The sequence below is a fragment of the Mauremys reevesii genome, linkage group 10 (assembly GCF_016161935.1).
Source record: "Mauremys reevesii isolate NIE-2019 linkage group 10, ASM1616193v1, whole genome shotgun sequence".
Lineage (NCBI taxonomy): Eukaryota > Metazoa > Chordata > Testudines > Geoemydidae > Mauremys > Mauremys reevesii.
Genome location: NC_052632.1, coordinates 80,671,675 through 80,687,147, shown reverse-complemented (window position 1 = coordinate 80,687,147; position 15,473 = coordinate 80,671,675).

Sequence of the window (15,473 nt, the reverse complement as noted above, 5' to 3'; positions counted from 1 at the left end):
GGATTTGGCTGGCTAACGGTTTGGTACTGAGCTAAGCTAAGCGTGAGCAAGTCTGTGTCCCTGGCGCCCGTGCGGATCACTCCAATGCCCTCTGTGCGGGATAACGGGTTCTGCAGAAAGGCCTTGGATGCTGATGCTGCTGGCTCATTAGTTCTTGACCAGGCTGTTTTCTCCTGACTGCCGCTGACAGTAACAGCTAATGGTTGGATACCATAGTTACCTTTGCCTAAAGACTGGTGCCTTAATTGTCTCCCTAAGGGAGCAGGGAACCCAAGAGCTGCTGGAGAGAATAACACGGTGTAATACAGGCATGACTGTAGCGCTCAGACACAGTGATCATTCCTCAGGCTTTGCTGGAGACGTTGCACAAGATTTCCTGGTTAGTATTTGCTGAGTTATTAAACAAAAAAAATCTAGTCCCATTGCCGGCTTTTCCACTGTGCCCTTCACGCAACTGGTGCAAGAGCTGTTTTTCTGGTTCAGCACCAGGTCCGTGCTTATTGCTGGCACCACCGTGAAGCCGAGCAGGCCACAGCGCCAGCAGAATGAAATGGCTACACTACATGTTTTAAACATATTAAAATGAGACGCGGATTAAAAAAATTAAAAAAAAAAAACGCAACCCCCCTCTGAAAATCAAGGAAGCTAAACTGCTAAGAATTAAAGTAACTAACATGGCCACTGTTTTAATTACCGTGAAACAAAAACTGAAATAATCCCACCCAGGTAAATGGAGCGGAGCAGTCGTGTAAGAAGTGTGAGAGTCTGATATTGATGCGCTAGGCCAGGGGTGGCCAACCTGAGCCGGAGAAGGCGCCAGAATTTACCAATGTACATTGCCGAAGAGCCACAACAATACGTCAGCAGCCCCCGCGTTCATCAGTCCCCCCACGCCCGCTCCCAGCGCTTCCCACCCACTGGTCAGTGGTTTGTGGCATGCAGGAGGCTCTGGGGGGGAGGGGGAGGAGCGAGGGCACAGCAGGCTCAGGGGAGGGGGGCGGGAAGGGGTGGCGTAGGGGCAGAGCCGGGGGTTGAGCAGTGAGCACCCCCCGTCACACTGGAAAGTTGGCACCTGTAGCTCCAGCCCCGGAGTTGGTGCCTATACAAGGCAGGACCAGCTCTAACTTTTTTTCCGCCCCAAGCAAAAAAGAAGAGCGCTGCCCCGCCATACCCCCCACGCGCGCGCCACCACACCAAAAACCACCCCCCGTGAGTGCCATGCCACTGAAACCCCCGCCCCCGAGCACCGCGCCACCCGACGCCCCCCCCCAAATGCCACGCCACCGAAACAAAAAAAAACAACCCTCCAGCGCTGCCCCAACGAAGCAAAAAAAAAACCCGAGCACCACCCGCCCCAAAGGTGCTGCCCCAAGCACGTGCTTGGTCGGCTGGTGCCTGGAGCCGGCCCTGATACAAGGAGCCGCATATTAACTCCTGAAGAGCCACATGTGGCGCTGGAGCCAACGACTGGCCACCCCTGCACGATGGTCTAGGATAGATGACTGGGATTCGAGCCTTCTGGGTTCGCTGCTGAGCTGCTGGAAGAGAGTCTGGGCTAGTAGCTAGAACGAGGGCATCCGCTTTACCCCAGCGCAGGTCACTTCCCCGCTTCAGGTTCCCAGCTGTAAAGCAGGGCTATTGACCAACCTGCCAGGGCCGTTACAAGTCAGAATTCACTCAGGGGGTTGGTTGGTTGGTTACACGCTTGGAGCTTTCTGGGTGTAAGTTGCAGTAGAGCTGATAATATTAATGACATTGAAAGCCTGGGCTGAAAGCTGCTCCACCAGGGCCCCGTAGCATATGACGCTAGTTTCGGTCTTTCGCTCCCTTACGTGCTACGACGGCGGCCTCAGTTCTAAGGACACCAGCTGAGCTCACGGGAGTGTTTTTGGCTAGACTCGGTAGCGCTTTCACAGTTACCGTCTGGGCCATCTCACCACTGTGGCCAGTGGCCAGGCCCAGGCAGTGAGCAAGCCAGCGGCTAGGAGCAGATTAATGCATTCATTACCATGCAGTTAGCGCATCCCTGCTGCATTAGACACGCAAACTGCATTCAGCTGCAACACAACAGTGGTCATGAACCAAGCACAAAATACATCCCGGCACGTACACATTCAGTACCCTACTCCTAGCACATAGTACATATGGTAAGTGCATGATTATAGGGAATTACCCCTTGTCTCAGCCATTTGTATTATGGGCCAGGCTGGCAGCTGCTGCTTGTTGCCTGATACGGCCTGTTACAACACCATGTTTTCAGTTACTTAAAATGTTGCCAAATTTTACCAGTTTGGGCGGAAATGTTGTCATGCTGGCCGGCCTGGGCGTCTGCGTCAGGCTGAAGTGTTTTGCAAAAGTTCAGCCCAAATGGTCCAGCTGTTTCCAAGATGGAGGCGAGTGAAAAACACATTGTTTTGCCCCTGTTTAAAAAAAAAAAATCCTTTGAAAAGCTCTAGTGCACCCGTGGGGTGGCACAAGGACTACAGAGCTTCGCAGCTAAACACAGAAGATTCGGTCCGGGGCCGAGCAGGACTTTCCCGGCCTTTGCAGCGCTGGGTGGCTGCGGGCCAAGCCAAGGTTGGGCACCGACCCGGAGAGCAGGGCCCGTGTCGCTGATGTGCACTGTGCTGCCCTCTGCTGACGCCCGGCGTGTTCAGGAGAAAGCTGCCTCATTTGCACGCAGCGCCAGCCAGCGGGGGCGACGGGGCGGAATGTGATTGAAACAAGGAGCCTGGGGTGGGCTGCAGGGGGAGACTGGGAGTGTGCGGGGGGTGGAGTTTGGACGTGGCTGGGCAAGGAGACTGGCAGGTGGGAGATTGGGAATTAGGAGGCCAAGATTTTTTTAAGGTCAGAGGGGGGGCCACTAGATCAGTCAGTCTGAGCTCAAAGGTAACTGGGACTTGCTTGGCAAAGAGCCTGGGACAAAGAACCGGGTTGTGGGCGGGCAGGGGCTGAGCAGGGTGGGGCGGAGAGCCAGGTTGGCTGAGGAGCTGAGACGGAGAGAGCTTGGCTATTGCTTATGCAGTGGAGGCTCCAGACTTACATTTTCTTTGAGACCCAGTTGCTAGGGCCCTGGATTGGGTGTCAGGACACCTGGGTTCCATGCTGGGTGACCTTGGGCAAGGCCCTTCTGGCTCAGTGTTTCTGTTTCCCCTTTGTCCGGCCTGGCTCTTGCTACGTTTTTGCCCAGCATGTTCCACAAGAGAGTCCCCATCTTGGCTGGTCATTACAGTGTTGCCAGCAGCGCCCGGGTGTTGGGCTCGTTCTCGCGTGACAGGTGCCGGACGTCACACGTTCCCATGCTCCTGTCCCGGCCCTCTTCTCCAACCGCCCTCTCTTCAACCTGGCCACTAGGTGGCGCTATCAAGCAGTTGCGTCGTTGTGCAGCATGCCCATGAAGACGCCACATGGACGCAGCTGGGTCCCAGTTTTACCAGCCCTGCGAAAGCTGCATAGGTGACCGAACGACACCGCTGCTTCATTATGGTCGGGGGTGTCTGCAATGCAAGGTGGGGAGACTCGCTAGGACGCTCCCAAACTATTTAAAGTGATACCACCCACTTCCTATACACTACATTAGCCCTCTCTTGCCATGGCGGCTGAGGTGCCAGATCAGGCACATCACAGCGTTCACAACATTTGGCACTAAGGGACCCCCATCTTCCCCCTGCTTTTGCCGGGCATGTGGGGAGACGCTGAGCAGTGATGCCAAGGACAATGGGCCGTGGAGACAGCACTAGTTCAGGTGATTCCCCCCAGGTCAGTGCCGCGCCATATAGGCGGGAGCGTGGGGCGGGGGGGAATACAGGCCTTCTGCTGGTGCCTGTGCCAGGGCGAAGCGAGCCAGCGCACCAGGCTGACACCTTTCACGAGCAACACAGCGGCACAAACCCATGAAAAAGCAGCACTAAAATTAGTAAGGGCTCAATGCAGCGGTAAAGGAAGGAAAGACGACAAACCATGTGCTGCTGTTTCAACAGAGAGCGCGTGTAAGAGAGGGAAGCTGCATACACATGCTGGTAATGTGAGTCAGCATGCACAGGGACAAGACACAGCGCACGGGGGGGCTCTCATTAATGGCTCTGGGCCGTTTTCCAGCAGCCCGTGCTTTCTCGTCAAGGGCGAACCATTTCCAGCTCCAAATCAATATGGGCGCCAGGGTAGTTGCTGTTGGCAGGTACTAGACGTCCGTTATTGACAAAGTCCTTTCCGGGCTCCAGCCGCTGCATGGCAAAGCAAAAGAACTTTAGGTGCGTTCCTGGGGAGTCGCTGCTCATTTGACCAGTGCAGGCTCAGCTGATGGGAACCGAAGTCTGCCTACACACTGCAGTACGAGCTGTGTGTTTTTATAGGCAGCAAAACCGTGGCTCGGCTCCCAGAAAAACCAGGCTACGCGCCCTAGACTGGGTCAGTTTGGCGTTGACGGTCAATGCACACAATGAAAGGGCGAGCCGAGAGGGGCTAGAAAACCTGCCCTTGTAAGACCTGAAGCCAGCAGGCCAGCCAGCAGTTGTCACTCTATTTGAATTATATTGGCCTGGCAAGTCAGGCTCGTGCGGCTGCTGTGAGGACTGGGGCTTCTCACAGATGCGGGCTGGCTGGAAAGGATTGGAGGGGGTTCTTGCTCCGTCATGGGGCTCAGGCTGTATCATCACCCTGCCTCTCACTACGCACACAATGCCCGCTGTGGGGGTCTCACTGTGCTCGTTTCTCTGGCCTAACAGTGACACTGCCTGCGGAAATCTCTGCGTTAGGCCCCAAGGAAGGTTCTCAGTCTGGTGCTCAGCATCCCAAACTTAATTTCCAAGCACATTTTCGCTGGAGAGCCTGACTTTTTTTTAATTGATGTTCAAAATTTTCACAAAAAGTTTAAGAGCAATGATGATGTTGAGAAAGAGCTGGCCTGTGCCTCAGGGCCGCCCGGGAAGGGGGGGGGGGGCGGGGGGGCAAGTGAGGCCATTTGCCCCAGGGCTCGGGCTCCGCAGGGGCCCCCACGAGAGTTTTTTTGGGGCCCCTGGAGTGGGGCCCTTCACTCACTCCAGAGGCCGCAGAAAACTCTCGTGGGGCCCTGGCCCCTGGAGCTTCTTTCACTCTGGGATCTTCGGCAGCAATTTGGTGGCAGAGGCTCCTTCCGAGGGACACCCCCCCCACCCCCCGCCGCCATTGAATTGCCGCGGAAGACCCGGCACTTCGGCGGCGGGTCCCGCTTCGGCAGTGGGGGCGGCCTCCCGCTGCGGGTCTTCGGGGCACTTCGGCGTGGGCCTCCCCCCCGCTGCCGAAGACCCCCAAGCCCCCTGAATCCTCTGGGCGGCCCTGCTGTGCCTCACTTGGGCCATTCTTTTCATGCCAACAGCAGGGAAGGCGCCACATGCACGATCTTTGCTGGGGCAGAGCTGGAGTCCAAAAGGGCCACTATTGGGCCAATCTGTGCTGTTCATTGGCGGCTCCTTTCCGGCCATGGCATCTGCCTCTTCGGGCACCAGGTCCCCTGGGACTTGAAAAGGACTCGTGTGCTGCCTAATTCGCCAGCGAGCAGGGATGGAGAATTCCACTGCAGTCCAGGGGCACTAGCCAATCCCCCACCCACGCTCTGCCAGACAAATCAGTTTATCAATATCCCAGCACTAGGGCAAACGCTCCTTGGCTAGTCTTGACCTGGAGGGCATGACACTGCTGTGAGCAGCTTAACCCTTTCCTAGACAGCACAAATATCATGCCTAAGCTCTTGCCAGTTGGTTTCAGCTTTTTAACGTCTGTCCTTTTTATAAGGCCATCAGGGCTTGCCCACACTGGTTACAGGCCCATCTTCTAGGCACCCCTCCTCTGCTCGTCCCAAGTCCTTTCTTGCTCGCATTTTGATGAGGCACTTTCGTTCTGAGCGCCAGCCTGGAGCTCCAGTGCTTCTGACAGGGGAGCAATGTTGGGGGGAGAAGGCAAAGGGGACCCAAGCTCGCCTGGCCAGCTCTGAGGGAAGACCCAGAAACCTGCATCCTCTCTCCTGGCCATGCCTGACGCGGCAGCCCTGCAGCCAGGGACCCACTGCCCACTCAGGATGTTACAGGCTGGAGCTCGAGGCTGGGGAAATGTTGGGGCCTCCCCTTCCCAGCCTGCAGCACTGGCAGGGGTGCCCCCATATGCAGGGCATGCAGGTGCCCCAGCCTGTTAGCTTCTGTGTGAGAGGCTGGCTCATGCTGTTGTCTCAGGAGTGGCGGCTGCCGGGTCTCCGCTCAGAGCTGGCCAAGGGAGGGGGAACTAGACTCCCCACTTCATTGCACCCTCATCCCCCCACGAGCCGTACCATAGGCCCTTTGCCTTTGCACAGGCCTGGCGGGAGGAGAGGGACCCCCCCGCTTCTCTGCTTTTGCTGCCCACGAGTGAGTCAACCCACACTAGTGGCCGCAGGGCACCAACGGAGGTGCCCCCAAACCTCTTTCTTTGGGGCACCAGTACCGGGCTGCTGCTACCCATGGCCTCGCAGCTGAGCATCTGCCAGGTAAAAACAATAGCAGCAGCCCTAGTGGAGGCCACAGTCTCTGGCACATTCTTTGTAGCCAACTGGGAGCCTCCGGTGCTTTTCTCTTTTCAGGGTAAAAGCTCTCGGGGAGCAGGGGTGAGTTTCTTTCTTTAGTTAGTTGGTTGATTTGTTTATTTGGGACAGGGGGAATTGGAGGGGGGGTCTCACTAGACCTACATAATTAAGCAATGCTTTCTCTCCTTAAAGAGAGTTGATTCATTTTTATTGTGCCATCAACACTGGGTTTTTCTTTCAGACTCTAAATCCATGATTTCGGGTTCCTATTTAGTAGCCTTTTGGGGTTCCTCCCTCTGTATGGTGCGCTGCGTTTTCTAAACACCACCACATGTCGCTTAAAGAGGTCAGTGAGATGGGATTCAGAAATACCAGCTTACTGAGCCATTGACATCAATTATAAGCTCCTCGTGCCGCCTCTCCAAACAGTTATGGGACAGGATTGGGGGTTTAAGAACAAAATGACGCTGAACGTGGGTTATTGGATTTTCTTGGCTTTTCAGACATCTGACTAGTGACAGCTAAATAGGGCTACGCGCCTCTGCAGCAGAGCCCTGGAAGCCCCCGTAGAGAAGAGCTTTGTTATGGATGACGTCATTCGCTTTGGACTTGCCTGGGGGGGGGCGGGGGGTTGGCTGGCTTTGTTTAACCTCGCACTTCGAAGCAACTGGGAATCAAGGGTGCTGCAGAACCAGTGGCAGCCATTGCACTGAGCATCTCCTCCGACGGGTTTCCCAGCACGTTCAGTGTGTGAGGGGGGCTGACAGTGCGGGAAGTTCAGCTCTTCTGTGTAGACTTTCCAGAGAATCAGCAGGGGCCACTGGACAGGGACTCAGGAGCCATGAGCCCGGCTCTGACCCAGGCCTGTTTGTTAGCTGACTTTGGGCAAGTCACTTCACGTCTTTGCTCCTCTGTTTCTCCCAGCCATAAAATGAAGATAATGCTGCCGCCCACCTCTGCAAAACGCATTGATCTCGGTGGCTGAAAACAGCCATGCGGAAGCTGAGCATTAATAAATCACAGCATCCGTCGTGCTGTACCTTGAATCAAGACTGGTACGTAGTGGAACTTTAGCTTCCCATCAGATCTAAATAGCCCGCCCTTGGGGGACTTTGGAGGAGCATACGTCCCTTTCTTTAGCATCATGCACAAAGGCCACATATCTGTGGGCCTGGCCCTAGCACACGGATCTCTCCACCTGCTCACTTTGAACTATCGGTTTTAGAGAGGAATGTCCCCAGCTGGGGGGGCGTCACCCCAGCAAATGCTTCTGGGCCAGGCCTGGCAGATTGCAGTCCCAGCTTTATAGATTAGGGAATTATGAACTCCTGAAGTTTTGTAATATTAATGATTGTAGGCCATCTGTTAATCTGGCAGCCAGCAACGAGCTGCTGCTTAGCTGCTTAGTCCAATTTATTTTAAAAAAATTGTTGTGGCAGGCAGCTGGAAGAAAGAGCCTGATGTGTGCCTCTAGTTCATTGAGAGAGTGTTTAACTAACAACACCGTAACTGTATAAGGATTACAGAGTTGCCCCCAGAGCCTCCCTGCGATTACAGCCCTGGTGGACGACGTGCTGTACAGAATGAGGCAGGCCCGTCCCTGAAAAGCTCACAGCCTAAACAGAAAAGGCAGAGAGAAATGAGCTATTATCATTTTACACCGGGGGAACTGAGGACCAGATTGAGTGACTTGCCCACAGTTGTTGGGCCCAGGTATTCCCTAGCAGAGCTGGGAAATGAACCCAGATCACTTGAGTCCCAGCCCAATGCCTTCATTCACTGTCCAATTTTAAAGCTTCGATTTTGACATTCCCATGCATTCCAGATTCAGATTCCCTTCTCCATCCCATCTTCTGAACCCAGCCTTGATAACCAGCCATGTAAGGAACTAGCCTCACACTGCACCTGTGGCGGACAGCAGCTCCTGCAGACTGTCACAACTGCACCTGTCCAATGCTTGACTCTGTTCATTCATTAGCCCGGTGAATGGCAGCATGCAATATGAGTATGATGTTCCTTCTTCTGGAGAGTTGGGCGCGCTTAACCACACGTTTGGAGGTGAATACATGTACACGTCAATCTAGAGATTGCCAATGTGTTTAGCAACTTATTACCTAGATGCCATCTCAACACCAGCTACCTGCCCGGAAATTTGATGTCACGTGCTGCAGTAACACATTGGAGCTACTTAGAACTTTCCAGCCGATCGGCAGTTCTTCCACTGAAGCCATGATGGGGGCTGCAACCACAGGCTCTTGCCTGAAAACTACAGAGCCCTCCAACAGCTCGCTCCATCTGGAAAATAGTAAGTGACCTCCACAATGCAGGACCTGTGAAAAGTGTTGCATCCAGTGGAAACCAAATTCGCTACTGCTGCACTTACATGCCTGTTCAATAGCCACCAAAACACGCCCAACCAAAGCCAGAACAAGCTCATTACACTGCAGCCCTTGGAATCACTGAAATATGGCGCTTCTATAAGACGACATCTATGATGCTCCAACCCACTTACTGCTCTAGCTGCTGATCTAATCACCTTCCTTAATGCCTCATGCAGCATGATGGAGTCATTTTTGCTGGGGCTTTGATCTAATGTCAGATCTGACTCTTCTCTCAGTGAAGGCCCCCGGTGTTTTTGCCATTAGCATGAGTGGCTGCAGGATCAGGGCTGTAAACTCTAAGGGTCAAATTTCCAAAGACCTCCAGTGTTTGGAGCCTAGAGACACAGGCAGGGACACAGGTGCATGCTGTAGAACACCTCTCACATTGTCATTCGCCGACTTGTGTCTTATTTTGCAATCTCACCACTATGTTTCGGGGACACGGTGGGGCAGGGAATATCTTTTACTGAGAACTGAGTTGGTTGCATGCGGGCTGCTGGCCTCAGCGTTCTCTGTCTTTGTAAATCCTCTCCTACACTCACTGAGCCAGAGAACCGTGAGGCCAGTAAGGTGAAGTGGCCTGTTCACAACACAGCATGCCATGTGAGGACAACGGCATCCAGGGCCGGCTCTAACTTTTTTGCCGCCCACCAAGCAAAAAAAAAAAAAAAAAAAAAAAAAAAGGCGCCGCCCTGCTGTAACAACCCCCCCCGAGCGCCACCCTGCCAAAACAAAAAAAAAACCCCTGAGCACCACCCCACCCCGCCCGCCAAACCAAAAAAAAAAAAAAACCCCAAGCGCCACCCCTCTGAAACACCTCCCCCCCAACGCAGCCCCGCCAAAACAAAAAAACCCCAAGCGCCGCCCTGCCGAAAGAAAACAAACCACCAACAAAACTGAGCACAGCCCCGCTGAAACAAACAAACAAACAAAAAAAACCCGAGCGCCACCCCGCTGAAACAAAACAAAACCCCACAGCGCCACCCCTTACAAGCTGCCACCCCAAGCACGTGCTTGGTCGGCTGGTGCCTGGAGCCGGCCCTGATGGCATCACAGCAGAAATGAGCCCACCCAGCTCCCCACAAAAAACCCACAGAGCAAGCACAGCCTCATTAGGCGGAGGTCACCCAAAACATTGATGGTGCCCTCAGAACAGGCGGCTAATTATGGATCTCTTTTGAATGGTATTTTAGCTAATTTAGCTTTCTGGTGCATGCTCAGAAGGGATAATCTCATTTAGCAGGTTAATTAGTGTCCTCTGTAGAAATAGTTTATCAGTGACTGTCCTATCCTGCTCAGCAGAGATAGTTTAAAGATATAGTATTGAAGGTCTGGACTGCAGGAAAAGCCAAAGACCTTCAGTGTTGACTGTATATGGCACCACATCTTGCTCTTATTTCGATTGGGTAGTTGCCTGCCCATTGAAAGTCTTAGGGTATGAACATACGCAGAGATTTCCAAAGTTGGCAAGGGTGAGGGGGTAGATACCTAATCTATATTCAAGTGAATAGGAATTTGGTGGCCAGAAGCAGGCTGCTTTGCAAATCTCAGCCTTAATCTCAATCTCAAAACTTGCAGTAATGAATAGCTGTACAGCAGCAGGGCTGAAAGGTCCTGTTGGGGCTTAGGCCCCCATTGTATCAGGTGCTGTACACACACACACAAACCCTGCCCCAAAAGCTCTTGCTCTAATTAGAAACACAAAGCAAAAAGTGAAAGTAACGAACAGTAAGTGAGGCTGGGGAAGTGAGTGGATTATACAAGTGGATAATTTAGGAGCCGTATAATATCAGAGGGCATTGATCATGCAAGATTAGCAGCAAGGACTGGTGAAATCATTTTCCTAATGGGTCTAAAATGAGCTGGAAATAAGCAGTCACAAATGTTATGTGAAAAACGTGGTATAAAATATATGGCGTATGTCAAATCTCCTTCAAAAGGCTGACAGAGCACCTGCCGTGCTGCCACCGGTGTAGAAGTCCAACTCCTGATAACCAACATCTCCTCCAGCCAAGGTCATACAGCGCCAGGATTAGATATTATTTTATTAGCAACCTTAACTGGAGCCTCACAATGACTCTACTTAAAGACAACTGACGAATCTGGTGAAGTAGCTTCCTTTTTAATCTCTCTTTGCAAACTGGCTTGATGCTGCTAAAAAGTCAGGAGCAACATCAAGTGACATAGGGAAGCTGCTGAGCAGGAGTGAGCAGCTCATTGCTGCAGAAGTCAACAAGAGTTGAGATTAGTCAGTCAATCAGGCCCAGGTTGTAACTGACCTGAGGGATGGAGGCAGCAGCTCTTCTCTTGCACAGACCAGATTGTTTTTGGAGAAGGAGAAGTTACACAGAGTGTTAGTATCTTACATTCCAGCTATGGACAAGATCCAATTTCAACCCTGGGATAGCTGCAGCTGTGCAAACCCTTAAGGTAGGCAGACAAAGCCGTAATTTCAACTGCCCCATTCCAAGCAGTGGTAAACACTCATGTTGGAAATGGGGCTTGGCATAGCTGTGCTTGTAGTTTGCAGGTGGTTACACCAAGGCTTAGAATTGGGGCTAATTCCAAGTGACGACAAAGCTTTAGCCTCCTAGCACCCATTTGCCAAGCTGCCAAAGGGATAGTAGAGAGGTCATACAGTCCAGAGGCCAAGGCACGTGTCTTCTATACCTGCCTTAGACACTGATCTGCTGTGATATCCTGGGCGGACGACTTCCTCCTCTGCGTTTTAGTTCCCTACTCCCCGCTCCTGTGTGTGTCTTGTAATATCTTTAGGGCAGGGACTGAGTTTTACTAAACCTGCCATACAGCACTTAGCCCAACAGGGGCTCTGCTACTGGAAAAAAGAATCCCTCGCTCTTCATACAGTGACATTCCCGGACGGATCTCAAAGCGCTTTGTCAAAGGTGGTCGGTAGCATTGTCCCCCTTTTACAGATGCAAATACCACCTCATTCAGTGGGGCTATAAGGATCAATCAGTGCTTATAAAGTGCTCAAAGATCCTTGGATGAAAGGTGCTGTCTAAATACAGATCAGCATTATCCAAACGGAATTTTGTTTCTTTCACACTCCAGCTCCTACCCCCAACATCAAACAGCACCAACATCTGTTAGCAGTCTTTAGATATACACTGTAGTAGGCAAACTTTGTTCCCCCACATCCATCTTCAGAAATTTAAAGACAGTCATTACTGTAGCTTATCACAATCCCATTAGGTTAGGAACGGAACAGTGTATTTTGATCCTTTGGCCATATTTTTGTTCCCACATTATCTCGCCTCCTGGACACCAAGAGTAGCTAGAAATAACCTTAAATCTGATTTGATTGAGGTCAAGAAGGTATCCCCTAAGGTTGTCCTTAAGGCTGTCTTCTCATGACCTTTCTAATTCTTTAGAACAGTGTACAGCTCATTTCTCTGCTGAAGGCATCATGTGTCAGTATTTCTCTGTCTGAATTAGAATTTAAAATTAAGATTATAATTAGCTTTTAATATAGCTCTAGATGACTTAACTAAGAACAGGCTTCTTCTGCATACCTCAAAAAAAGCCAAGCTGAGGTTTCTTGAACCTGATACAGGAATCTTCCATAATTGGTAATGAAACCTGTCACATGTAATATTAAGATAGGAGTAGCTGAATCTTCGGAAATGTTTTGTTCTTCAACTCCAACTTCCATTGACTCTTCCTCATACTGGCCTGTATTTAGGGCAGATGATTTCACAGCATCACATACATAGGTGATCTTAGGAGACAACCCTGCTTAACATTTAATCTTAAGGTTTTATTTACAGCAAAATATAAGTTGAATATCCCCCCCAAAGAGTGACGGGGTACATGCTAAAGACTGCTAATGGTCACTGAACCTGTTTGACAATGGAGTAGTGAATAATCCCTATCAGGGAGTAGGAACAGATGTTCAGATTGTAGAGTTTACTATTCATTCTTCTGTCAGGCACTGCACAGATCAAATTTAAGCTCTGATTGCAAAACCTCAGGAACATTACTTAAGAATCGACAGGCAGGCCAGCTGTCACGAGAAGAGTACAGACACAAGGTGGGTGGAGCAATATCTTTTACTGGACCAACTTCTGTTAGTGAGAGACAAGCTTTCGAGCCCACACAGAGCTCGGCAACAGGTTTGAAAACTTACTCAGGCGGTCCCAGCTAAATACAAGGTGAAAGATTGTTTAGCATAAGTAGTTACCACATTTCAAGGGACCAGTCAAGGTGAAGTGGCTTGTTAACACTGCATAATTCCTAAATATTTACATCTAAGGAAGATTACCCCCCACCATACTGGATGCTGAGAAAGAATTTATTATTACACATTTCTAAAGCCCCCATACCCTTAGCACCACAGTGCTCAGTAATAATATTTCCGACTTAGCCGTGCTTTTCATCAGAGGATCAGCTCAATTTTACTCAAATTCAATGAGTTTATCCTTGCTGGCCAGGTAGAGTATGGAAGTACTATCCTGTTACTGATGAAGAAACGGAGGCAACAGGTGGTTTGTGTGACTTGCCTACGGTAACACCGGAGTCGTGAGGCAAAGGCAGGAACGGAACCCTGGTTTCCGACACTCAGTTTTGTGCTACAGGCACAAGACCGCCCTTCGGCCTTGTCACAGATGAGCCATTTGTTAGTCATTCATTCAGAAGGCCGTGGCAATGGAATTATGAAACATGGTTCTTGAATTGCCAAGGTTACATGACCCCACCGCCATCTCTAGATGCAAATAAGTGGTGCCACTTCCTTGAATCTCTGTATTAGAACTGAGCTAATTTTCAGACAAAATTTGACTTCACATGCAGAGAAATTTGCATTTTTTGGGCAGTACTGGCTGTATAATGGTGTCTGTTAAAGGAACACCCCGGTTTAGATAACTAGGACATTTGGATCAGAAATACTAGCAAAAAACCTCAACCATTTTTGATCACAAAGAACTTTTTACATCTGAAATTAAACTCTGCTTATCTTAATTACATATGCATTAAACCCGATTGGTCTTCAGCCTGACATCCCACACTGACCACCGGACTCAAGCCTTTGAGGTTATGTTGATGCTAGTCTCACAGGAAGGCTGGGAAGAGGTTTTCAACTTCTGTTGATTATCCAAATTTGGATAAACAGCTATAAAGAAGCATTGGTCTTCAGAGAAAGCCAGTTCTTTATACACATCAGATTATACCATTATCTATAACATGATCCTCTCTGTAGAATTTGGCTAATCATCACAATTCATTAAAATGCAAGAGGAGATAAATAATGAATAGGCATGTCATTTACGCATTCAAATTCAAGGATTTCCCTAGTTCTCCTTTTGATGATTTATTCAGCTCCAATGCGTCTCAGGAAACGCACACATCCTTGAGCCATCCTATCAATGCAACTGCACCCACAGCCCAGGCATTATTTTGTTTGAGATGCAGAGCTGGATCGCTTGGTTTCAGGGGTTTCAAGAGTGCTAAGGCACCATCCAGAGGCTACAGGGGTTGGTGGGATTACAGTGCCCTTAGCGAGACAGTGAGGAAGGCAACCAGAAGAGTAGAGTACTAACTGGTGTGATGGGTAAATCCCCCTGGGTTACCAGGAGCAAAGGCCCTCTCTGCTCAAGGACTCTCTCAGTGGTGACTGGCCCAGTGGTCTTACATTTCAGGGGGATTCAGTTTGAGGAAGTTCGGGTAGTGGGGTTTGACAGGGTTCATTTAAATGAGGGAAGTACTTCTGAGCCTCATTTAGAAAAAAAAATCGACAGTTTTGCATTTCTGATGTCAGGATATGATTCTCACTGCAGTCACTTTGCTAAAGGGTGAACAGGGAGTTAAATAGTCAAATGCAAAGGCTAAACTTTTCTCCGTTCTTTCCCAACATATGACAGCCATCCCAAATTCCTCTAGAAAGGAACCAATATATCACAGGCTGAAATAAGCGTATTTTTAATAGATTCCCAACTCAGATAAATGTAAAGTGTTAGAGAAAGGACTTGGGGAGGTGTGATGACCTGCCCCCCCAGACACTGGATTTAGTTTACAGCTGAGGTGATGGGTTTTGTGAGTTGTAAGAACATAGACTTTATGAGACCCCAAGTCAGCAGTCTCTGCTGCAGGTCAGGACCCATGTGCATTTGGGGGAGGGGAAAACTTGAATAGCCTCTGCTTCTAATAAGTGAATAGGCATCAAATTGCAAATTAAGTAAACTTGGAAGGATTAGATTGTTACCAGTAAACATCAATTTCATTGCACACACACAAACCAATGAAAAATATTTCCATCAATAATTGAAATGGACAGATAAGCAGCATTTCTTGCTTTGCCTGAGAGCTCAGAGTTGGATTCAAGAATACTTAGTTTGTATATTTTGACATGTGACGCTGAGAACGTGTGTTTTAACTGTTTATAAAGCTAACTTGTTGAAATTCAGCATCTGCTCTGTCTGACTCACCCCGCATAATTTCCTACAACTGTGAAAATTTAAAGAAATACAAATGTTTAAAAAAAAAGATACCCAGTGAAAGAAAAAAAAATAAAATTCTGCCCAGCTTACTACTAAGCACCTGCCATA